The 23,871-nt window shown below is 44.1% G+C and overlaps 1 long non-coding RNA gene across 1 annotated transcript; it reads right to left on the reverse strand.

The window, feature by feature from the left end:
- Positions 1-18,298: 18,298 nt before the first annotated feature.
- Positions 18,299-21,211, reverse strand: LOC132341476 (uncharacterized). Its single transcript, XR_009490232.1, has 2 exons — positions 21,074-21,211; positions 18,299-19,100 (listed from the first exon to the last, which is right to left on the reverse strand). It is a non-coding gene; the product is annotated as an uncharacterized LOC132341476 (long non-coding RNA).
- Positions 21,212-23,871: the final 2,660 nt, after the last annotated feature.

Consider the following 23,871-nt stretch of genomic DNA (forward strand, 5'->3'; position numbering starts at 1 on the left):
CCGAAATGCGTACCTACTACCACCCTCTGGTCCAAGATGGTACCCAGGAAAAAACATAAAACCATACCTAGGCGCTGCAAACACAACGAAAGATGACAAGAATTCTCCTGAGTCAAACACAAAACCTCCTCAAAACCAAACCAGTTCTGCTTGGAGACAAAGACGTCGCCGAATACCCACAAACAGAAGACAGACGGCCCCATCACGCGACAGACAAAAAAGAAAGCAGGATAACATTCTGCTGCATCAAACCATAGAGAGCCTGATCACAAAAGTGTTCTCTGAATTATGTGCTGTTACCTCTTTTCTACCTCAAAAAACCCTGTTATTCCCTTTTCCTAACTCTTTTTCAAAACCCCTTAACCTTATCCCCCTCCCTTAGCTTAGAAAATAAAAAAAATTTAAAAAAAGAAAAGAAAAAAGGGGGGGAAGAGGGGAAGGAACAGAGAAAAGAACAAGGGAGTAAACCCTCCCCTCCCACCACAAAGATAACAAATTTTGCTTATATTCCCTATCAGAAGCCCCATTCCTGTCCAAAGATGAAAAATATCTCCATTGGTGCTGTCCTCACTGCTGCCTGGATGTTCTTCACCGTACCGCGTTCCTTTGGCTGGATTAGCCCACAACCTAGCCATAATGTTTGGGTAACCTTAGCAAAGACATTAAAACAGGATAACTTGTGCCTATCCATGGGAAGCATTGATAATCCACTTTCCACGTCTAGTAGGAATTCCCTTCGTAGCAGGTGATTGGCCTGTCTGTAACTCAGAGCTCCTCCGCACCACAGGTAAGAGACCCAACCCGGCAGATACTTGGGACGAGTGGAAAAAAATGCTACCCAATGCTCTAGAGGAACCCCAAGAATTGAATCTGTTGGGGTCCTCCAAGGCCACATACTGTGTCAAATTTTACTTTAGACATCCGAAAAACAATCGGCCAGAAATTGACCAGACAAAAAACACATACCAAAAAGACATACCACCCATTAACAAAGCCTATAACTATCCCGATCGGTGTAATTACACTGCTCGTGTGATATCTGTGTCCTCTCTCCACCCCAAAGTATTACCCAAGGGAATGTTTTTCATCTGTGGTGACCAAGTATGGGCTGGGATCCCCTCGCAGCTCCAGGGAGGTCCCTGTACCCTTGGAAAACTTTCTACCCTCACTCCAAATATCACACTGCTACATAATTGGAGAAAAGAAAGTGAATTAAAACGCCACAAAAGGTCCTACACTGAATTTGATGAAAATTGTGATCCCAAATTATACGGCTGGAACAAACCAAAAAGGATTGCTGTCTCCCTATTCTTACCATGGGTAGCTACAGCTAAAGCCCTTGGTGAAATGAATCACCTTGGGTGCTGGCTCAGTAAACAAGCTAACGCTACATCTGCTGCCCTGAGTGATCTCTTAAAGGAAGAAGAAACCACAAGACATGCTTTGCTCCAGAATCGAGCTGAAAATTGACTTCCTGCTGTTTGTCTACGGACACGGCTGTGAAGACTTCAAAGGGATGTGCTGCTTCAATCTCTCTTCATGCTTGGAATCCATCCACACGAACATCCAGAAACTGAAAGAACTCGTGAAGGACTTGAAAGTAGAAAAAACCCCAGACTGGGTGAATGACCTTTTCGGTCAGTGGGGATTAACAGGATGGGTTGCATCTTTGGTTAAGGGAATGTTGTGGATTCTCCTTGTAGTTGTTATTGTATTAGCTATGTTTTCATGCCTTGTTCACTGTTTCAAAAGAACTATAGGAAATGTCTTTTTTCTAAAAACAGAAAGTGGAGTTGTAGCAGGCATGGGACCTGCGAGGGCCCCGTGGAGAACAGAGGCCTAAAGATAAGAAAATGCCAAGTCATAGTGACTAGACCAGAAGCCCCTCTCTTCTGTCTTCCAGACCCTAGCTTATCTTTTTGTGACCCCAATGGTTACTTTTCCCTAACCCCGGCTACTGGAAGATTTCTGATCCTTTCTAGCCCTATATCAGGGACTACTTTAGCCCATTCTGGTGAGAAGAGCCTCCACTGGAACCCTTCACAGAATTCCCAATAAACCATTGTTGTGGAACTCCAGGACTGCCTTCTCATCTCTCTGTGTCTGCTTGACCGGGAAGCCACGGCCTGCCAGGGCGCCTTAGCAAGCAAAAGAGCTGAAACCATAAAAAGAGCTATCACTAAGAGCTGATATCACTTAAGCTTGCTAAGGTAGCCTGCGGCTAAGAACAGCTTGGGTATCTGGACACTCGGTCTCCAAAGGGCTGAGCTATCCGGCCCGTCCTAGCCTGCCTGCTTGGGGGCAAACAAGCCCTGCAGGAAGCCGGCTACTGGCAATCGGCATTATTCAGGGGTTGACACTGAGATGGTGTCCAGACAGATCTTATGAAAGATAAATTTTGTCACTCATGCTTGTCCAGATATATGGAGACAGTTTAGAAAAGTTAGATACTTGACAAGAAAGGAGGTTAGAAGAACTTTTAAGAGAGGCGTAGAAAGTGTATATAAAGAGAGACGAAGAGAAGGCCAAGGCAAAAGCCAAGGTAATGACAACCGCCATTAGGGAAGGAAACCAGCACGTAAAGAACTACCCATGTAAGGGAGGGGGACTCCGAGTGTGGGAACATAGATGGAGGAGGGAATGCAGCTCCGTGGGACTGGGCACAAAAAGGAGAGTTTGGGAAACAGGGGAACCTAGGACCAGTTTGCTTTTACTGTAAAGAGAATGGGTATATCAGAAAGAATTGCCCCCAGAGGGAAAAGGACCCGAGGGTCTATGAGACTGAGCAAAAAGGAGAAGCGGAAGATTAGGAGTGTCAGGGGCTCTACCTCCTGGGGACAGAATACCATCAGGAGCCCTTGATAACTTTAAAAATAGGTCCCCACAAGGAAGAATTTGAATTCCTAGTAGGCACGGGGGGCTGAAAGAACTTGTGTTTGTAGAATCCCAAAGGAGTGCAGAAAGGGTCAAGACACCGTGCAAGTAGTAAGTGCAAAAGGGGAGGGATTCAAAGTCTCAGTTATAAAGGAAGTAAAGTTTGAAGGGGCAAATAAAGTAGGAATCGGGGATGTTCTATTAGTTCCAGAAGCTGGGTGCAATCTATTAGGGTGGGATTTACAGGTTCAGTTAGACATTGGAGTACTCCCAGAAGAAGGAAAAATGGTGGTTAAGCTTCTCCAATTAAGAGAAGAAGATGAGGAGAAACTTCATGAGATGGTGTGGGCAAAACCGAAAAATCAAGGTAAATTAAACATTAAACCTATATTAATAATAATAGTTAATGAGAGCCATCCAGTTCGTGAACAACAATACCCACTCTCCCTGGAGGGGAGATTAGGACTGCAGCCCATGATCCAGGACCTACTTGAGGAGGGGACGTTAGAACCATGTGTGTCCCCCCATATTACCAGTAAAGAAGTCAGATGGGACTTACAGACTTGGCCAAGACTTGAGAGAAGCGAATAGGAGAACAGTGAATCGATACCCAGTAGTGCCTAACCCCTATACACTACTGAGATATATCCCCCCATCACATCAGTGATATCGTGTGACAGACTCAAAAAATGCTTTTTGGGCTTGCCCACTAGCAGAGAAAGTAGAAATATATTTTCCTTTGAATGGGAGCACCCCAATTCAGTGAGAAAGCAACAGCTTCGGTGGACTAGGTTACCCCAAGGGTTTTCCAAATACCCAAACCTTTTTGGTCAAGCACTAGGAGAAGTACTACAACTTTTCTCCATCAAACCTGAGATAAAACTTATCCAATGTGTAAATGATTTGCTTCTCTCAAGATGTGAAGAAAAGTAAGTCCAAGAATCCACCATAGCACTGTTAAATTTTCTGGGGGACCAAGGACGTCGGGTATCAAAAGGGAAACTCCAGTTTGTAGAGAGGGAAGTAAAATACCTACAACGTGATTTGTCAAGGGATCTGGTGGCTGAACCCTAAGAGAATTACAGGGATAGTCTCACTCCCACAGCCAAAAACTAAGAGAGAAGTTAGAAGGTTTCTAGGCTTGTTGGGATATTGTAGGCTATGGATTGAAGGATACCTGCAGGCCGTCAGGTTCTTGTATGAAAAGTTAATAGAAGAAGAGATTAGGTGGGAAAAAGATGATGAGCAAGAGTTTGAAGCTTTAAAGCAAAAATTAGTCAGTGTACCAGCACTGAGTCTTCCTGCCTTAGACAAACCTTTCTATCTGTTTGTAGATATAGAAAAAGGGTTTCACATGGACTATTAGTCCAGGACTGGGGTGGATCCAGGAAACCAGTGGCCTATTTATCAAAACTGCTAGACCCGGCCAGCCGGGGGTAGCCAACCTCTATTCAGGTGGTGGCAGTGACTGCCCTACTCATAAAAGAAAGCCAAAAATTATCCTTTGGGGGAAAATTGAAAGTATATCCCCCACACTCAGTTAGAAGTGTGACAAGCCAAAAGGCTGAGAAATGGCTTACCAATTCCTGAGTGTTAAAGTATGAAGCCATCTTACTAGATAATGATTTAGAGCTAATCATGAGTAACCAGCTCAACCCTGCCCAGTATTTGTATAGAGAACCAGAGGAGGAATTAATACATAATTGCCTAGAGGTTATAAACTATCAAAGTAAGAGAGGACCTTACAGATCAACCATTCCAAGGAGGGAAACGACTGTACACTGATGCATCTTTAAGGGTTATCAAGGGGTCCAGGTATCAGGGTACGCTATAGTAGATGAAGAGTTAGTAGCCATAGAAAAGGGAAAGTTACCTTCCAACTGCTCAGCCCCAGCATGTGAGCTATATGCCCTAAAATGAGCTCTGGAAATATTACATAGAAAAGGGGAACAATATATACAGACTCAAAATATGCTTTTGGAGTAGTGCATATCTTTGGAAAAATTTGGGAAGAGAAGAAGGCTATTAAATTCAAAGGGAAAGGGACTGGTTTGCAGAAAAAGCAGTTTAGAAGTGTTAGGAACCTTACAATTGCCAGAAGAAGTAGCAGTGGTATATGTTAAAGGACATCAAAAAGGAGCGACTCAAGAGGTGCAAGGGAACAATTTAGCAGATTTGGAAGTTAAAATGCAGCTGAATCAGGGACAGAAAAACTAATGATGGTGTTAACCCCCATGGGAGAAATGCAAGAAGTCCTGGTATTTAGTGGGGCAGAAGAGGAAGAACTCCTCAAAATAGGAGCCAAGAAAGATTACGAAGGTAAGTGGAGATTAGCAGATGGGAGGCAAATGCTGAACAAACCCCTTGCCTAGAAAATGCTGGAAGGCATACAAGGGACAGCACATTGGGGTATACAAGCACTAAGCGATCAATTTCTCAGGAACTGGGGCTGCATAGGAATTTTTGGAATAGTTAAGCAAGTAATGAACAGTGTGTGATATGACAACAAGTGAATAGGAGAGTCATGAGGAAAATACCCAGAGGAGGGCAGGAACTAGCCTTACAGCCCTTTCAAAACATCCAAGTAGACTTTACTGAGCTTCCCCAGGTACAATGGCAGACGTTTTTGCTAGTGATAGTAGATCGCTCGACTCATTGGGTAGAGGCGGTACTCACTGTGAAAGCCAATGCCAATGTTGTGAGTGAAACACTTCTAGAATAAATCATTCCCCAATATGGCATGGTAAACAGGATTGATTCAGACTGGGGAACTCATTTCACATCTAAGATATTGCAGAAAGTTGTTCAAGCCCTGGGAGTGAAATGGGAATTACACGCTCCATGGCATCCACAGAGTTCTGGTCATGTGGAGAGGATAAATCAAACTCTTAAGAGAACTCTAATTAAGCTGATGACTGAAACCCGAAAGTCATAGATAAAATGTCTCCCTTTGGCCTTATTGAGAATTAGAACCCAACCCTGGTCAGATCTGGGGGTGTCACCCTATGAAATGATGTTTGGGTTACCCTTCTTGACCCCACCCCAGAAAGTTGCCACCTATGAGGAAGGGGAAGCCAATGCCAAGAAATCTGTTATGTCTATAGCACAAACCTTAGAAGGGCTAAGACATCAAGGGGCAATTCCTCAAACTACCACCCTGGATTTCAGAATCCATAATATTAATGCCCAGAACTGGGTGATGATTAAGTCATGGAGAGATCAGCCTCTAACTCCTTAGTGGGAAGGTCCCTTTCAGGTACTGCGCACCGCCGAATCGGCTGTGCGAACTGCAGAGCGGGGATGGACTCATGCCAACAGAGTTAAAGGCCCAATAGAAGAACCCAAAGAATAGACTAAAATATCCAGACTGGGTGAGGTGAGATTGACTCTCAAGCAGAGACCGAGAGACAACCAGAAAAACACCAAGACGCCCAAAAAGTAGAGTCAAGCTTCCACCAGCCTGGCCAAGACCTGTTGTGGTTTATTTCATGTTTTGATGAGAAAGAATTACGAGCATCTGTTTAGGGGACGTACACAAGGGACCGTAAAATGTGATGGGGCAGCTTCCTTAAGAAAATAAGACAAAGGAAGGAGGGCAAGACCAGGTTGGCCCCTTTGTTTGCTACCAAGAAGACTCCATAGCCCTGCTACGGGTAGCAACCCCATTGGCATAGTAAGGTAAGGGCAAAAAAGGCCATACCAGACCTCTATTATTCTTCAGTTGTTTCTTAATACAACAGGGACTGGAGGTAACGACTGACTTAGGCTCTGTACTCACCCCTAAAATACACCTACTATGGGTAGCAACCCCATAGGCATGGTAGATGGGAGTCAAAGCCATAGCGGACCTCTGTGATACCCTTTTGTTCATTCCAAATAAGTGTCTAGGGAAAACCTGGGATTTTTTCTTTGGTTCCCACTGTCCTTGTCCACATCAATAGATGCTATTATGACTCATTGAAAAAAGAAAATTTTTTTTTGAGTTAAGTGTTCAAGCCAAATGATTTATAGAAAAGGAAAAGGGGGGTTTGTGATAGATCATAATGTGATAGTTGACTCTAACAATTAAAAGGCAAATATTATGTATATGTTAAGAGGATAGTTATGTTTCACCCCCCTTACATTCTTATCATGGGATGGCCTGGGTAGTCAGGACATTTGTGAGGGTTGGCTTGTTACTATGTAAACACCTGACCTCCAATCAAGATGTAAGAAAGTGATCTCCACCACTGGACAGCAAAGAAGGAGTCTAAAGGGTTAAGAGATGGAACATCCATTCAGTGGATGAGCATATGGTGGGGAAAAATCCTTTGCTCTTGGTGCTGTATTATTTTCTCTATTCAGTCTTCTGTTGTTTTTTTTTTTTTTTATAAGGTTTTAATAAACCTTTTAAATTTTTGGAAGTGAGTAGCATTTCTCACACCTGTTATCGAAGTGGATGATCTGTCTATAATCAAAGCATGCATACGCTGTCCTGCTGGTCCAAAAACTCCTGTGGGAAGCAAATTAACAGATGAATCAAGTAAAGTTACTGTGATATTGTTTGATATGTCCAGTCCTGTGTTGCCTGGGGTGGTTACACATGGGTCAGCAACAATCCAGCTAGGTCTGCTTGTGGTCCAGCGAAGGTTGCTTAGGGAGGCGGCTGGGCTGAGGCTTGCGGTGGTCTACTCTAAGGCGTTGGCTGGGGCATTTGTGTCTCTGTGTGGTGCCGCTCCGTGCTCCGGCTCCGGTTTCCCGATACTGGACACCCTTCAAAATCATACTTGGACCGAGATTGATTAGCATAATGCCTTCCCTTATGGCACTGAGGGCAAATATTGGGAGTTTTGGATCTGGCCTCCCCCTTTTCGAAACAGTCCTTTTTCAATTGCCCAGATTTCCCGCATCTGAAGCACATTTGGGGGTCCCCCTCCCTAAGAGCCTTTTCCTTTAACGGCATCCAGTTATCATGCCGGTCAGGAGGGAATGGATCAGTCTCATAATCTGAAGCTATCGGTCCTGGATCGAAGGGCTCCCCCTCTTCCTCACTGCTAGAGCCGAAGTCAGAGATATAAACTGCTAACGACCATGAGAAAGGATGCCTTCCCCTCCTTTGTCTGGGCAGGGGCGAGGTTGATGGCTGCAGCTTCTCTTCAGTAACAGAGGTGCCAGTTTCAAGTGGGGCCTCCGCTCAAAAGCTTGGTATAGGTGAACTTTAAATGAAATCTGTTTGCTAGCATGAACAGCTAAGCAGGGAAGGAAACAGAGACAAACTGGATACCTTCAGATAAGGATTGAGGCTGTTATAAGTAAAAAAAGGGTTTACCCATTTTTTTTAAAAAGGTTGCAGAGTTACAAGTTGAGCTGGGAGCTAGTTGCTGGCAGAGTTCTTTGTTAACTTCATGTTGTAATCACCTGTAAAGAGTCAGTCATTAACTCTCTATTGTTGAGAATTCCCTTTTTTATCAGTACCACCCTGCCTGGGTCAGGTGGATGGCCCTTCTCGGACAGTGCAAGGAGGGGACATCGGAGGACATGCAAATAACCTCAGACCCAGAATGCCATGAGAGAGGACCCCCACCACACTTACCGAAAAAACCCCCAAAAGCAATGAGCCAACACAGAATTAAGAGATAGAGGTGATGTCTGGACATGAATAAAAAGGTCCAGAGCCTGCAGAGACGCTGCGAACTTTTGTTGCCCCTCGCCCTGGCCAAGAAGACCTCAGCTAGGGCCAGTACTCTGGATGTCAAACCGAAAAGTGGAACAAGGGGTAAATCCCTACTGCTCTTGTGAGGACAGGACCCCCAGTTCTGCCTCCTAGTGGACAAAGCTACACTTTCCTCCTCCTCCGAGCCACTCCTGGGAGCGAGGACGGCGTGAGCGCGGACCTGTCAAGCCTCCCAACCTGAGCTGATCACTTTTAATAAAGGCATTCAAAAGGAGAAAGATCCCCTGCCCTATTTATGTCAAGACCCTGGAGGGGACTAAGGCTGCATCGAGCTGGAAGATAAGAGCAGCTAATGGCCTGCCCATGTGGATATGGAGAAAGAATCCAATGAGGTGTTAGAAGACCCCAAACCATAAATTGCCATTGGACCAAGAGGCACGTGATGAGCATCTGAAGCTCATGTGCACAGACTGTAAAGGCCCAGGGATTTCTTTGTTTGGGGTCTCTCTCTGGATGCACCCAGCTCGAGCTGAAATAAATCAACTCTTCTTCAGCACTCAGGGCCTGAACTCTTCTTTAACAAGGCACAATATGTCACCTCTGCCAGAGGGCAGGCAGGGTGATGTTGTTGAAAATATCAGGATAAATGAAATTCTCTAACACTATTTTTTTAGTATTAGGGAGTAGGCATTACTTTATTCCCAGCCAGGGTGTCTAGGGGATATCTCCAGCCACACATGCCACTTTCAAAACTTGTGACTTATTTAGACATTTTTAGCAAGGAAAATAATGTTCATCGGTTCTATATTACATAATTATCTTAATTAGTGTTCTATCCTCTGTTGGTTATTAATTTCTTGCTTCTCATGCTAATTAGTCCACATTTTTCAGTCCTTTAATCATCTTTTTCTCAGACAGGAAGTTTCCAGCACATGTTGGTTCGTCTTTGTTAGCTGCTTCTTTATCTTCTGGTTACTCCAACATGTCCTTGTAGGGCCATAAATTTGGATTGCAGGTGTTCAGTCTTAATTCCCTCAGGCTTTGTTCATTGAAGCTTGTCAGGATTAGTTTAACAAAACTTAAAGTATCAAGCTCTAACAGTAACAGCCTGTGAAAAGAAACTTAGCTATATGTTGGTTAAAGTGGAAAATTACACTGCTTAACTGCTTATGATTAATACACTACTTATGATTAATTAAAAACATTAAATATAAACAATAGTTGGAATAGTTATATAATTTCTAACAATGTGGGTATGGAACACGAAGGCAGAAAGAGCAGGTCAGAAGTATTGGTCTTGGTGCAGAAAGCCTTTCCAGAAAGTGGCACCTTCAGGCAGCAAGGTTTGGGGGGAAGCTAGTTTGGTATGAGATGTCTCTCCAAATCTTACAGTTTCCACCTCCTGGGCTTAGCCAGGTTCCTTGTCCAAGAACCAGGGTGGGATGTGCTGAAGATGGCCTGGGAATGGAAACAGGAATAGCTGGACCAGATGTGGAATTGCTCAGAGATCAGAGCTAAAAATCCCATTTCTGAGCACATCTTCCTCAAGCCAAAAAGCAACATCCCACATGCCTCCAGCCTTGCTCCACCCTGCTCTCAGCTGGGAACTGCTGTTGTGGTTCAACCCCAGCTGGCAACTAAGCACCATGCAATTGCTTGCTCACTCCCCACCAGCAAGATTGGGGACATAACTGAAACAGTAAAAGAAAAACAGAAACCTTGGGGGTTGAGATAAAGACACTTTAATAGGGAAAGCAAAAGCCACACACACAAGCAAAGCAAAACAAGAATTCATTCACTACTTCCCATTGACAGGCAGGTGTTCAGCAACCTGCAGGAAAGCAGAGCTCTGTCACATGTAACAGTTACTTGGGAAGATAAATGGCATGACTCCAAATGTCTCCGTGTCATGGTTTTGTATGGAAGATGTGAAAAACACCAATCACTTGTTTTTTTTTAAATTTTAAAGATTTAATAGTAATAAAATAGTTATAAAAATAATAGTACAATTAGAGTAATAATAATTTAGACAATTTGAATTAAGACAATATGAGACAATAAAAAGCAAAGAGTTACCGACGTCCGGGTACCTTTTTCTGGGCAACACAAGCCCGAAAAAGGACCCCCGTTAACAAAGGATTAACCCTTAAAAACAACAGCCTGTTGCATATTCATACACTTCATACATGATGCATAAATTCCATTCAAACACAGGATTCGGCCTGGTCATCGTCAGCTTCTTCCTCCTAATCCTAACAGCGCCTTCGAGGCGGGAAAAAGTTGTTTCTTCTGATAAGGGAGCAATAAATTCTTTTTCTCCGAAAGATTTAGGTGTCCTGTGGCTGCTATCTCGCTGCAAGTCCTTTCTTAAAAAAAAAGTACCCTACATAGCACAGTTTCTATTTTAACAATTTTTATAACCTAAAACTATATTTAACACACTAGTGAAGAGAATTAATACAGCATTACTTTCTAACACAACACATATAATATTCATTTTAATATTTGCGAAAAGCCAATCATAAAATACACATTTTTCACAATCCCCACTCTTATTCTTTGTAAATCATTTGGCTTGAGCAATATTTCTTGTCTACTTGCATCTTCTGGACTATGCTGGCAAAATAAATTAGAGGATTATACAAGGAAGAATATCAAGACAGTTGAAAAATCTTAATTTTTTTCTAATACATTCTCCCCCAGCTAGGTTTTAGCATTGTTTTCTAATTTTTGGACTGGTACCTCGGTTATTATATGTATATTTTTTTTCTTCTTTGATTCCTTTTGCTTGTTTCTAGAATGACTTTTCTGTGATCATCAATTTTCAACACTCCGATATATTAAACTTTCTACAAACACCCCTTTCTTTAACCAACAAATAGTCCAAAGCCAACCTATTCTGGTACACTACAGTTTTTTTGGGTTTTTTTTTTGGCTTTGCTGACTTGATATTAACTCTAATGTCTGGGCGACTTTATTTGCTATCATTTCTATAACTGCTTGGAGTCTTGTTACACAACTCAACATACAATTTGGGGTCAAATACAGAGTTAAATTTCTGTGCTGGTTTTACATTTTTGATTACTATTTGTTTTTGTTTTGTTTTGTTTTTTTACCAAATCTTGTACCATATCTTTAAGATTAAATGTAAAACAAATCTATCTCTCTCCTTTTGGACATTCAATTCCAAATCTATTACCACTTTTTCCTAAGTTTCTGGTAATCCAATAATTTTCTCCATTTTGCTTACAGGTTCTTAATTTGGATGGGTTATAACAGTGGCTGTTGACATAGGTGTGTGTAATAAAAGAGGAACTTTGGTTTCTTTCTATGTGATGCTTTCGGTAGCATTTGTGACACAATCTTGCTGGTATCCCGAAAGGGATAAAACAACAAATGAGTGCTAGAAACAGGAATAACAGAGGTCCAGTATGGCTTATACTCCCACCTCCCATGCCTGTGAGGTTGCCACCCACAGCAGGTGTATTTGATCTTCTTGGTGGCGAAATACAGAGGCCAATCTGGTCTTGCCCTCTATTTCCTTGTCACTTTCTCTTAACTAATTTCCAGGCAAATTGTTTTTGACACCCCTTAACTGTAGTTTCCCACAGTTCCTCAGGCATCTCCCATTCAACAGGCACTAATAATTCCCATCCAGAAAACAAAGTTATTACTTTAACACTTCTTGCAATAAGAGCATAAATTTTGTGAACTACAATACTAATTATTCCCACAATTCAAGCATTCACTTATAACCCAGCTAGCATGTCCAATATTAGGATGAATCAAATAAAGTTTACAGTATGATACTGATGGAAGTAGTACTTCTCCTTCTTCCCTGTACAATTCATGGGCTAAGGTCAGAATACAAAAACAGTCTTGACCCCTCTGTCTGAAGTATTCTTCCCCAAGGAGATGTTTTATTCAGGCAGTGCTCGGAACCACTGATATAAGCATTGCCTCATTTCTTAATTAGGTGTTATTCTTTGTACCTTTCTTGGATCATTTGGCTTTTCCCAAACTATTACCACTCAGTTCTTATTGGGAAGTCAGTTCGGTATCAGCCAGTTTAAATGTGATAGTCCATTCCTCAGGTTCCTTCACAAGTCTTTTGATTCTGCTGGCATGAATGCACCCTCTTTCTGTGATTCCGATTGTTGCTTCAGTAGTACCTGGAAAGGACTTCTTAATAACATAGTTATAAAAGAAAGACAATACTGCATTAACTTTTACCATTCACTTTTCTTCCAAACTTTCTCTTAGCTAAAAGTTTTCTCCACAGCAGCCTCTTCTTATATCCAGTTGTGCTAATAGTTGCAGAGGCAAATTCTTCTTTCTGTGAGTTACCGTTAGTTAAATAAGAAAGGCCAGACCAATTTTAACATGAGATGTATCACATCTATTGCTTTTTACTTTTTGGGCAACATTTAATTGTTTGAGCCTTACAAACCCATTCTTCAGAAAAAAAAACCAAAAAAAAACCCAACTTCTTTTTAACAGCAAACAAAACAAAACAAAACAAAAAAAAAAAATCCAACCTTCTTACTTAAGAAAAACAAACCACTTTGTGAGGTTTGGAGAGTCAGCAATCTCTGCTTTGATTTTATCTTTTAGTTCTAGCCCCCTCTTTTCACAGCCTTGCTGTCAATGCTGTTCTTCCCCCTTCCCCCGCTGCTGCCACTTCGCTGCAGGGCCGGAGCAGGGGAGAGCAGCAACGGGCATGGGAACCCTGGGGACATGCCTTGGGTCTCTATTTCCCCCTTTCTCTCCATCTCTCTCTCTCTCTCTCTCTCTCTCTCTCCCCACTTACCCGGGCCGACGCTGCCATCCTAGACTCGGGGCCCCGACACTCTGGGAGCCACCCCGGCAGTTCCCCACTGAGCCAGCCCCACTCTTGGCCGGCAAACCCGTGTCATCTGCTCCCAGCACCGCCGCCGGGTCACCTCCATGGATCGGTCCCTGCCGCAGCCCCCGAGACCCCGCTGCTCGTAGGGAGCAGTCAGACACCTCCCAACCTTGGTTAACCTCAAAACTTGGCATCCTCAGGTGCTCCTGACATTCTTTTTCTTTCTATAGTCAACTTATCCTCTTTTCCCTTCAAGGAGGGCCCGTTCTGCTAAACCCTTTCCGGACCCCAGTTCAGCACTGAATAACTTCCTAACAACCATGTGTTAAGACACTTCCCTGCCTTTCATGCAAAAAACCTGCATTCACACTTCTGCTCTCTTCCAGCACCAATTCCACATTCCAGCATCCCAGAGTTTGCTAACCAGCCCCCCTACTTTAACTTCTCTCTTTCTTCTCTTCTTTTTTTTTTTTTTTTTTTTTTTTTGATTCAACTCACCTCAGCCGATACGAGGTGTACTCAACTAATTTACTTCCAAAAGTAAGCTTACAACTTTCTTTTACTAGGGTTGCAGTAGCTATTATAACTTAAATACATACTGGCTAGCTGTAGCTTACTGGATCTAACATCTTTGATATATAAGCTACTAGATTTTTTACTCTTCCTCACTCCTGAATTAAAATTTTATGAGCTACTCCATTTTCTGTATTTATGTATAGATGATAAAGGATTTTTCTAACAAGGATAAGCTTAAAGCTGGTACCTAGGCTAGTTTTAACTTCAACTCTTAATTTAACAATATCTTCCTTGGTCCATTTTATATCATCTCCCTCTGTCAATTTTTCACACGCAAATTTTACTGCCTGTGTGTACCCCTCAATCTATAATCTATATAATTTCAATAATCTAAGTAATTTTCTGGTCTCCCTCTTTGAAGAGGGAGGGAAAAGGGATAAAATTCCTGCAATTCTCTCATGGTTGTGTTTCCAGCTACCTTTATTTATTAAGTGTCTAAGATATTTTACCTCTAGTTCTACAAATTACAGTTTCCCTTTTGATACCCTTAGTTTTCTTTTCCCGAGAAAATGTAAAAGTTGTATAGTAGCCTCTCTCACTTCAACTTCAGCCTCCTTAGACAGTAAAAATCATTCACATATTGGATAATTTGTATTCCAGGAGGAGTAGGGAAATCTTGTAATATTGTTTCTAAAGCTTGCTTAAATAAGTTTGGGGATTCCATAAACTCCTGTGGTAACTTTGTCTATCTTAATTTTAATTGCTGCTTTCTCCCAGTTTTTTTTTTTTTTTTTTTTTTTTGGATCCTCCCATTAGGAGGCAAAAATATCTCCCATCCAAATTTTACTTTCCTGCCTCAATTACCACATCTTTAATGACCAGAACTGTAAAACTTTCTCCTTTTTCCCCTGTTACTTTCATTGTATGTTTGCTCACACTGTAGCCCTTCGGAATATTCAACGGGCAGGTTCTCTCTGCCCGTGTCTACTACAAATTCCAATCTTTATTCTTGGGGAGCCACTTATAAAGTTATCACAGGCTCCAGATGATATTGGCCCCCTAAAAAAATAGAGCTTATGACCTCTCTATTCCACCTCTGTGCCCATCTCTTTAAAGATTTTCAGATCTTCCGCTTGCTTAGGACCATTTTCCTATCTCTCTTAAGTTTATCTATTTAGTTGGAGTTTCTTCTTTTCCCTCTAAAAAGCTGTCCCTTAATAACATTTTCTTGCATTTCACCTTTGATATGCTGTCTCATTTATTCCCTTGATTATGTAATTACAATAATTATTCATGTGTTTACTCCCATCATTATTTTGACCCCACTCAGGTGGTACAGTTAGAATTTTGTCTTCTCCGGGTGTTCTTGCAAATTACTTTATTTTCCCAAGCTTTTATTCCAGATATTTTGATTCATTGCTTTTCTCCCCAAGGAAAATATTATTTTCATTATAGACCGCACCTCTTCTAAAGCATAAATTTTTTGGACTTAGAAATTGGTCCAATTGTTCAGCTATACCTATGGGATCCTCCAAATATCCCTTTTATTTGTTTATTAAAATGTCTGACTTTAGACAAAGTCAAAGGAGCATTTACAAACCTTGGTCTGCCCCCTCCTATGGGAACCTCTCTTAATGGAAATAGAGCAATCCCGTTATCTCATTGGTTTTGGATTTTTACCTTTTGGTCTCCCTTAATATGTACTATAGCCATCTCTCTTAGGTAATTTTTCTTAAGGTATGTGCTGGTCTAAAGGCATACCTTGAATCAATATGACTCCTTTCTTTTGTGTTAGATATTTTGGTGCTCTTTTTAAAGTATATAATTCACAAGTCTTGAGCCTTCTAGTTTAAGGTTAATTGGTTAATTTCCCTTTTTCTATAGTTTGCATGTTTCTTTCATCAGCTTCTGCATGCCCTGTATTTTGCAAGGAGTTGTATTTCTGTTTGCTAGCATAACTCCCAAAGGCCTATCTTGGGGTATCTCTTCTAGTATACTTTTAGTCCCCTTTTTCCTCTATCCAACTTACTGGTTTTCTGCCCCATTCTCAATATTTTATCTCTTTGTCCCCTGTTTCTGTTCTTGACTTTTTACTAGCAACTTGAATACCACTTTTCTTTCAACCACTTACACCCAAAACAAACCCTGTGTACACTCCCCTGGCTTCAAGGAGATGTGCTAAAGCTTAAAATGCATAATCCACAATACCCATACTTTCATTCATCTACATTCACTCACTTTTATTTCTCATTCACCTTCACACATTCCTTTACACCCTCAAGACACAAAGTGGATTCTTATCACCAGAAAATCACAGGTCCCTGTGCCCCCCCCCTTCGCCTTGGGGTTGGCCTCCAGGTCTCAGTATCTCTCCGGGCCTCCTGAAAGGGCCCTGACTCCGGTTGCCTTGGTTCCTGTTCAGCTGTGAGGCTGTCTGCGTGTCACTCACACTCTTCAGCTACGGCTCCCTCACACGCCGGGAGACCAATAGCCTGGTCTGCAGGTTACACACGCCCTTCGGCCACAGAGTCCCCACCTGCCCGAGGACACTAGCCTGGTCCGCAAGGCACACACGCCCTTCGGCCACAGAGTCCCCACCTGCCCGAGGACACTAGCCTGGTCTGCAAGTCACACATGCCCTTCGGCCACAGAGTCCCCACCTGCCCGAGGACACTAGCCGGGTCTGCAAGTCACACATGCCCTTCGGCCACAGAGTCCCCACCTGCCCGAGGACACTAGCCTGGTCTGCGGGTCAACTGCCCCTCCCTTCCCACCCGCCTGGGAAGTTGAGGCTTTGTGTGTGACTCACTCTCACACACACAACAAGACAACAATAAGGTACCTTTTACTTTCACATCACCTATTACACGTTTAGGTGCTTCTGGCCAGTCCCGGTGCTATTGGATATCCCTCCATCCAGCTGTGTTGTCCAACCCCAGATACTCTTGGGTATTTTTCCCTCAATCCAGCTGTGTTGTTCAACCCCAGATGCTCTCGGGCATTTTCTGTCCCTTAACCCAGCGGTGTGGTACAACTACAGATGCTAGGCATTTATTTCGGCTGTGTTGTCCAACCCCGGGTGTTCTTAGGGCAGTTTTTTTATCCCTCAATCTAGCTGTGTTGTCCAACCCCGGATGCTGTTGGGCAAAATTTTCACCCCTCAATCTAGCTGTGTTGTCCAACTCCGGATGCTGTTGGGCAAAACTTTCACCCCTCAATCTAGCTGTGTGGCCCAACCCTGGATGCTCTTGGGTATATCCTCACTCTGGCAGAATTCTGCTCAACCCTGCTCTTGGATCCTATTGGAATTTAAATCCCTCAACCCCGCAGGTTTTAGGGGCCCCTCCTGTCCCGTTTCCTAGTGGATTGGGCTAGGAAACCTCGCTCCCTACTTCCGAGGGGTCCAACCCCTCCCTGAGACCCAGTCCCAGTTACCCCGGGGAATTCTTTCACTCCTCTTACCACTCACTTCGTCTCTTTACTGGCCACTTTTCTCGCGAAAAATCGGAAACGCAGCATGGGAGACTCCGCACTCACTTGGCAGGTCTGGGACAACCAGCCCGCCTCTCATTCACACACATTCATCTCCCCCACGGCCCCCCCGAGAAATACTTACCAATCCCTTTTCCTTCCCGGGTTCTTCGTGCGCACTACTAGTCTTAGGGGCCAATTACCGCGGTTTAGGGAGCCTTTTTCCCTTCTCTTTGTTTTATTGTCTCCTTTTGTCCACCGATCGTAACCTGCGTCTGTCGGTCACTCCAGGGGAAACAGAGTGAGGCTGCCAAATCGGGCAGGGCGCGCCTCCCCACTCTGACTCTCCCAAAGCACCACCAGCGAGGTGTGTTAACCATCCTCTGCTACCAATTGTGAAAAACACCAATCACTTGTTTTTTTTTTTAATTTTAAAGATTTAATAGTAATAAAATAGTTATAAAAATAATAGTACAATTAGAGTAATAATAATTTAGACAATTTGAATTAAGACAATATGAGACAATAAAAAGCAAAGAGTTACCGACGTCCGGGTACCTTTTTCTGGGCAGCACAAGCCCGAAAAAGGACGCCTGTTAACAAAGGATTAACCCTTAAAAACAACAGCCTGTTGCATATTCATACACTTCATGCATGATGCATAAATTCCATTCAAACACAGGATTCGGCCTGGTCATCGTCAGCTTCTTCCTCCTAATCCTAACAGCGCCTTCGAGGCAGGAAGAAGTTCGTTTCTTCTGATAAGAGGGCAATAAATTCTTTTTCTCCGAAAGATTTAGGTGTCCTGTGGCTGCTATCTCGCTGCAAGTCCTTTCTTAAAAAAAAAGTACCCTACATAGCACAGTTTCTATTTTAACAATTTTTATAACCTAAAACTATATTTAACACACTAGTGAAGAGAATTAATACAGCATTACTTTCTAACACAACACATATAATATTCATTTTAATATTTGCGAAAAGCCAATCATAAAATACGCATTTTTCACAGGAGTCATTAAGGAAAGTGATACAAAGCTTCCAGCCATTAGAAAGCTGGACACACCTCTGTGAAAAACACGTTAAAGACGAAAGAAACCCGGGAACTTCCTCTTTTCCTTCTGGTCAGGGAACAGGTAACAAGGCTGGCCTGGCCCCTGTCTCGGCTAGGCTGGGCTGGGCAGGCTCTGCCACGGGCCTGGGCCCCTCTCTGGGGAGCCCACCAAGCTCTTCCCCGCCCCAGCCGGGCCGGGCCGGGCCGGGCCCGGCAGCTGCCAGATCGGGGGATGGAAGGTTGCAGGGGCCCTGGCTGAAGCAGGGCTGGGCCGTGGCTGTTCACATCTTGCCACCGGCCCCTCCCCGCATTGACTACCAGGCAGGGGAGGGAGTGCAGTGGGCCGGGCCATGGCTGCGAGTTCAAACATCTTTCTGCTAGCCCGGGGCCGAGCCAAGTCCGCTGGCCCCTAGGAGCAGCCCTGGGCCGAGCCGGCTTGGCCAAGATTCTACCACTGCAACCACTGGGCAGACCAGGCAGGGGGAAGGAGAAGCCACACATACACACACACAGCCCAGCATGCTGCTGCTGAGTTCTGGCCTGGTTCATTCGATCCTAGCCGCCCCCCAGCCACAGTTCCAGGTTCCGGCCGGCCGGCCGTCTGTAGCACCCAGACCACCGAGGTCAGGTTGATCATTTGCAGGCCCTGGGCAAGATGTTAACTCTTTCAATGCTTCAATCCTTGCCTGAGTAAGAGAAAGAAACAAGATGCAAGCATGTAAAGGAGCAACCTGAAGACACCGAGGTCAGTGAAGAAGAAGTTAAGGCCCAGATGGGAGGGATGAGGATTTGCCTTGATTTTGGAGCTGAAATCCTCTTGTAAGCTATGGAGAAAAAGACTCTTTTTCCCTATAATGCATGAAACTATGGGGAGATGAAGGGTTCCAATTGATATTGAGCAAAGGCCTCCATGCTAAAGTAAGCAGATGTTTAAAGTAGCTGTGATCCCATGAGAAGTTTGAACAAAGAGAGAAGGGTGATGAGACCCTGTGCCCCCAGGGAGAGAAGAAGAAGATCTTTGTTCCCAGGGATGAAGATGATTTTAGAAATAGATAATGAGAACTTTTGCCTTTGAACATCTCATCTTTAAAACAGTGCCCCATAAGTTGACATGGCCTATAAACACAGCTTGTGGGAAAAGCTTGTGGAAAATGGGAGGGGCCTCACAATGGCAGGATTCCCCGGGCGACTGCTATTCATGATGAAATTGAGAACCGTGAGAGAACTGGGGTTTTTTTGTGGGGAAGTCTCCATAACATTTACAAGAGGAACTTCTCTCCCTAAGTGAACTGAAGAAAGGCAATTTTAGAGGTGCTAAACTGACTGGAAATTTTAGTTTTGGTTTCTTTACATTGTCAGTGGGAAAGAAAAGGTTGGGTGGGGAGGAGAAGTGTTCTGAAGGGTTTGTTTTGATTCTTACTATGTTTTTTTTTCTTTTAGTTACTGTTAATAAAACTTTCTTTATATCCTTTTAAAGTTGTGAGCCTGCTTTGCCTTTCTCCTAATCTTATCTCACAGCAGGAAGTGAGTGCATTGGTGCTTGGCCAGCACCAAACTCACCACACTCTTTGGTGCGTTGGCCCAGGAAATCTCAAAATTGGTGAAATCTCAAAATTGGCGAAATCTCAAATTGGCGAACCAAAACTACTACACTCCCCCTTCTTCCTTCTTCCCCCCCCTTTATATACTGAGCATGATTTCATATGGTATGGAATATCTGGAGTGCAGCAAACAAGAGCGGGCAATCAGGGGCATAGCATGTCAGTGGGGGCGTGGCATGTCAGTTTGCGCAGCAGTTCATGCAGGCAGGACAAGCAGTAAGGATGCAGCCACTCTCCTGGTGGTGGGTTGTGTCTTTTGGCTGGTTGTGGGGTGTTTGTTTTTTTTCCCAGAAATGGTTTACAAACAATCAAAAGCCATTGTTGCTGCTGCTAGCAAGAGTGTACTAACCAAAACAGAATCCCCAAGAATGACGCAGCTGTCCAGGTCACTGGCTTCAGGGAGTGTCTGAGCCTGGTGTTAGTACCAGAGGACAGTGCAAAAGACACCTTTGTGAGGTATAAGCAGGTGAATGATCTGCTCTGTCTGGTGGCAGAGCTTAAGGAAGAAGTAGAAAGGCTAAGGAGTAATAGGGAAAGAAAAATAGACTAGTGGAGTTACACCCTTCCAACCCTGAGAGAAGACCAGCAGGAGTCAGAGGATCCCTGCCCCGCTCACTATTAGGCAGAAGGAGGAGACATAGTAGATGGGGGGGGAATGTAAAGGGCTCCCTACTCGGGGAGGTAAAAGAATCCCCTCCCAACCCTCATCACCTTCCCAGGTGCCCTTACAGAATAGGTATGAGGCCCTTCACCTAGAGAGTCAGGCAGATGATGCTAAAGAATCTGTCTGGGGAATTTGCCAGTTGCACTTTGTCAGATGGATCACAACCTCAAGTATTAAGAGGAAAAGAAGGGTAGTAGTAGTAGGTGACTCCCTTCAGAGAAGAACTGAGGGTCCTGTATGACGACCAGATCCATCCCAAAGAGAAGTCTACTCCCTCCCTGGGGCCCAGGTATGGGATATCATCAGGCGACTACCTGAACTAATTTAGCCCTCTGATTATTACCCACTGCTGGTTGTTCAGTGTGGCAGTGGGGATTTGAAGATCTCTCCCTACCTGTGACAGTTTTAAGATGTTTGGTCCATGTCTGGGGTTGTTTGTTCCATGTCTCGCCGTGACAGTTAGAATAATTCCAGATTTTTCTCTGTTTGTCCCCAAAGATCCTGCCCCTCTGTCTGGAAAATTCCCTGTCAGTTATGAATTTTCCCCTCTGCCATTGGTCTATGCCCAGGTTATGTTTATAAGTTGCCATTCTGGCTAGCCAGACCGTCTCCTCTCGGTTTCCCGCTCCCCTCCCATATAAAAGCCGCTGTTTTCTCGGTCCCCCCGTTCTTTTGCTGCTGTTCTCCCCTTCGAGTTCCGCGTCCCCGTGTCCCGCCCAGAGCAGTGCCAGGACCAGCAGCTCCAACCTGACTCTCCTCTGCGAGAGACAGAAACGCCTGCGCGGTGCGGCGACTGCTGTCATGTTCCGGCGACGGAAAGGCTCCGACACCGCCCGAACTGCTGCCGCTGTCCTTCCGGCCACGGAAAGGTTCCGCTGTCGCCCGAGCCGCTGTCCCTCGCTGCCGCTTCTGCTGCGCGGGCTGCTGTCACCCGCGCGGCTCCTGCTCACTAGAAAAACTGCCACTGTCAGCTTTGCTGCTGCCTGCGAGCTTGCGTCACCTGTCTCACCTCGGCGCTGCTCCCGCTGTGGGAAACAATAACCGATCCCACGCGGCGCTGCCCTGGCACCATTTTTGCGCGGGAAAGAAATAAAGGCAACTCGGAGATAACAAGTTGAGAGCCCTTTCTTCTTCCTTCGCCTCCCTCTTTAGAAGTAGGGTCCACGTTTATCGACCGCTCCTGGAGTTTTTGGATCCACGCCAGTGGCCGACCCGCGATTCCTGCTTGCCCGCGGTGGAGCAGGAATCGCGGCCAATCCCTGGCGCTCGCGCGCTGAAAGCCCAAGGAGTTCGGAGCCCGCGGGTGACCGACGCCACCACTGCTCCTGCCATCGCGGCTTGACGTCAGTCCAGGTTGGCAGGGATGAGGTTTATAAGAAGAGTACCCGAGTAATTAAAAAGGACTTCAAGGCTCTGGGTTGATTGGTTGATGTTGCAGGAGTGCAGGTGGTGTTCTGCTTGATGCCAAAATTTTTTTTTGCTTTTATATATTCTTCATATATATTCATAGCTCTGTAGACTGTTATTATATAGTTATGTAGTTTCCTAACTTCAGTACTTTTCCTATTAGACAAACAAATTCCTGAGGGCCTGTTCTTATCTTGCTTTTTGTGGGAATCAAGGACAAGACACCTTCCCAAGACACTTTCCCATAAACAACTAGGAAGGGGGGGGCTTCAGAAAGGGTCGAACCAAAAGAAGAAATTATTTCATCACCTGTGTTTCTAATTGGGGATTCTTGTTAATTCTGTTAATTTGCTAAACTTATCAAACTGTATGGGCCCTATATCAGGTGTGCATTTTCGATGCATTTTCAGTGTATATTTTAGCATGTTGTGCACCTGGAGGGACCCTTCATCAAACGGTAACCACATTTTATCACCTAACCTTGTTTGGCTCTTGATTTTAGGGGCCCAAAAGTCAACAGCTTCATGGTGTGAAAAATGCGTTTTTTATGATTGGCTTTTCGCAAATATTAAAATGAATATTATATGTGTTGTGTTAGAAAGTAACACTGTATTAATTCTCTTCACTAGTGTGTTAAATATAGTTTTAGGTTATAAAAAAATTGTTAAAATATAAACTATGCTATGTAGTGTTATGAACAAAAAAAGTTACCGTTTTTTTTTAAGAGAAGGAGCTGCAGAGGAGTTTTCAGTTGGGCTAGGAATTGATCGCTGGCCAAGAGTTCTTTGTTAGTGAAATGTTAGAATCACTCCTTGAGTATCCTTAAGTACCGCCGTTTAACTCTATTGTGGAGAATTCTTGTTTTTCAGAACCACCCTAGCCTGTTGCCAGGAGGATGACAACCTCCCCTCGGACGGTGGGGAGAGGGAGAAATTTGCATCTCAGGAGACATGCAAATTTATCTCAAACCCAAACTGCACTGGGACGGGACCTTCACCAAATCCTGGAAAATACCCCAAAAAAGACGAGCCAAAGCAGAATTGAGAAGTCAGGGTGGTGTCTGGACATCAAGGCCGTGGTCCGGAGCCGGCAGAGATGCTTGAAAACCTCGGTCACTACTCGCCCCAACTAAAAAAGATGCCAGTCGGACCCAGGACCCCCTGGACTGATAACCCAAACGGAGAAACCTGGGTATACCCCCACTGCCCTTGCGAGGACAGGACTTCCGGCTCTGGCCCCTAGGGGACAGAGCTGTAAATCCTCCTGAGTCACTGCTGGGAGCGGTGGCAGAACTCTGCAGATCTGCCAATACCCCATTTTGAGCTGATCACTTTAATAAAGGCTTTAAAAGGAAGAAAATCTCCTGCCCTGTTCCTTTCATGTAGGATACTTTTTTTTTTTAAAGAAAAGACTTGCAGCGAGATAGCAGCCACAGGACACCTAAATCTTTCGGAGAAAAAGAGTTTATTGCCCTCTTATCAGAAGAAACGAACTTCTTCCCGCCTGGAAGGCGCTGTTAGGATTAGGAGGAAGAAGCTGACGATGACCAGGCCGAATCCTGTGTTTGAATGGAATTTATGCATCATGCATGAAGTGTATGAATATGCAACAGGCTGTTGTTTTTAAGGGTTAATCCTTTGTTAACGGGGGTCCTTTTTCGGGCTTGTGTTGCCCAGAAAAAGGTACCCGGACATCCGTAACTCTTTGTTTTTATTGTCTCATATTGTCTTAATTCAAATTGTCCAAATTATTATTACTCTAATTGTATTATTATTTTTGTAACTA

The sequence above is a fragment of the Haemorhous mexicanus genome, chromosome W (assembly GCF_027477595.1).
Source record: "Haemorhous mexicanus isolate bHaeMex1 chromosome W, bHaeMex1.pri, whole genome shotgun sequence".
NCBI classification, from domain to species: Eukaryota; Metazoa; Chordata; class Aves; order Passeriformes; family Fringillidae; genus Haemorhous; species Haemorhous mexicanus.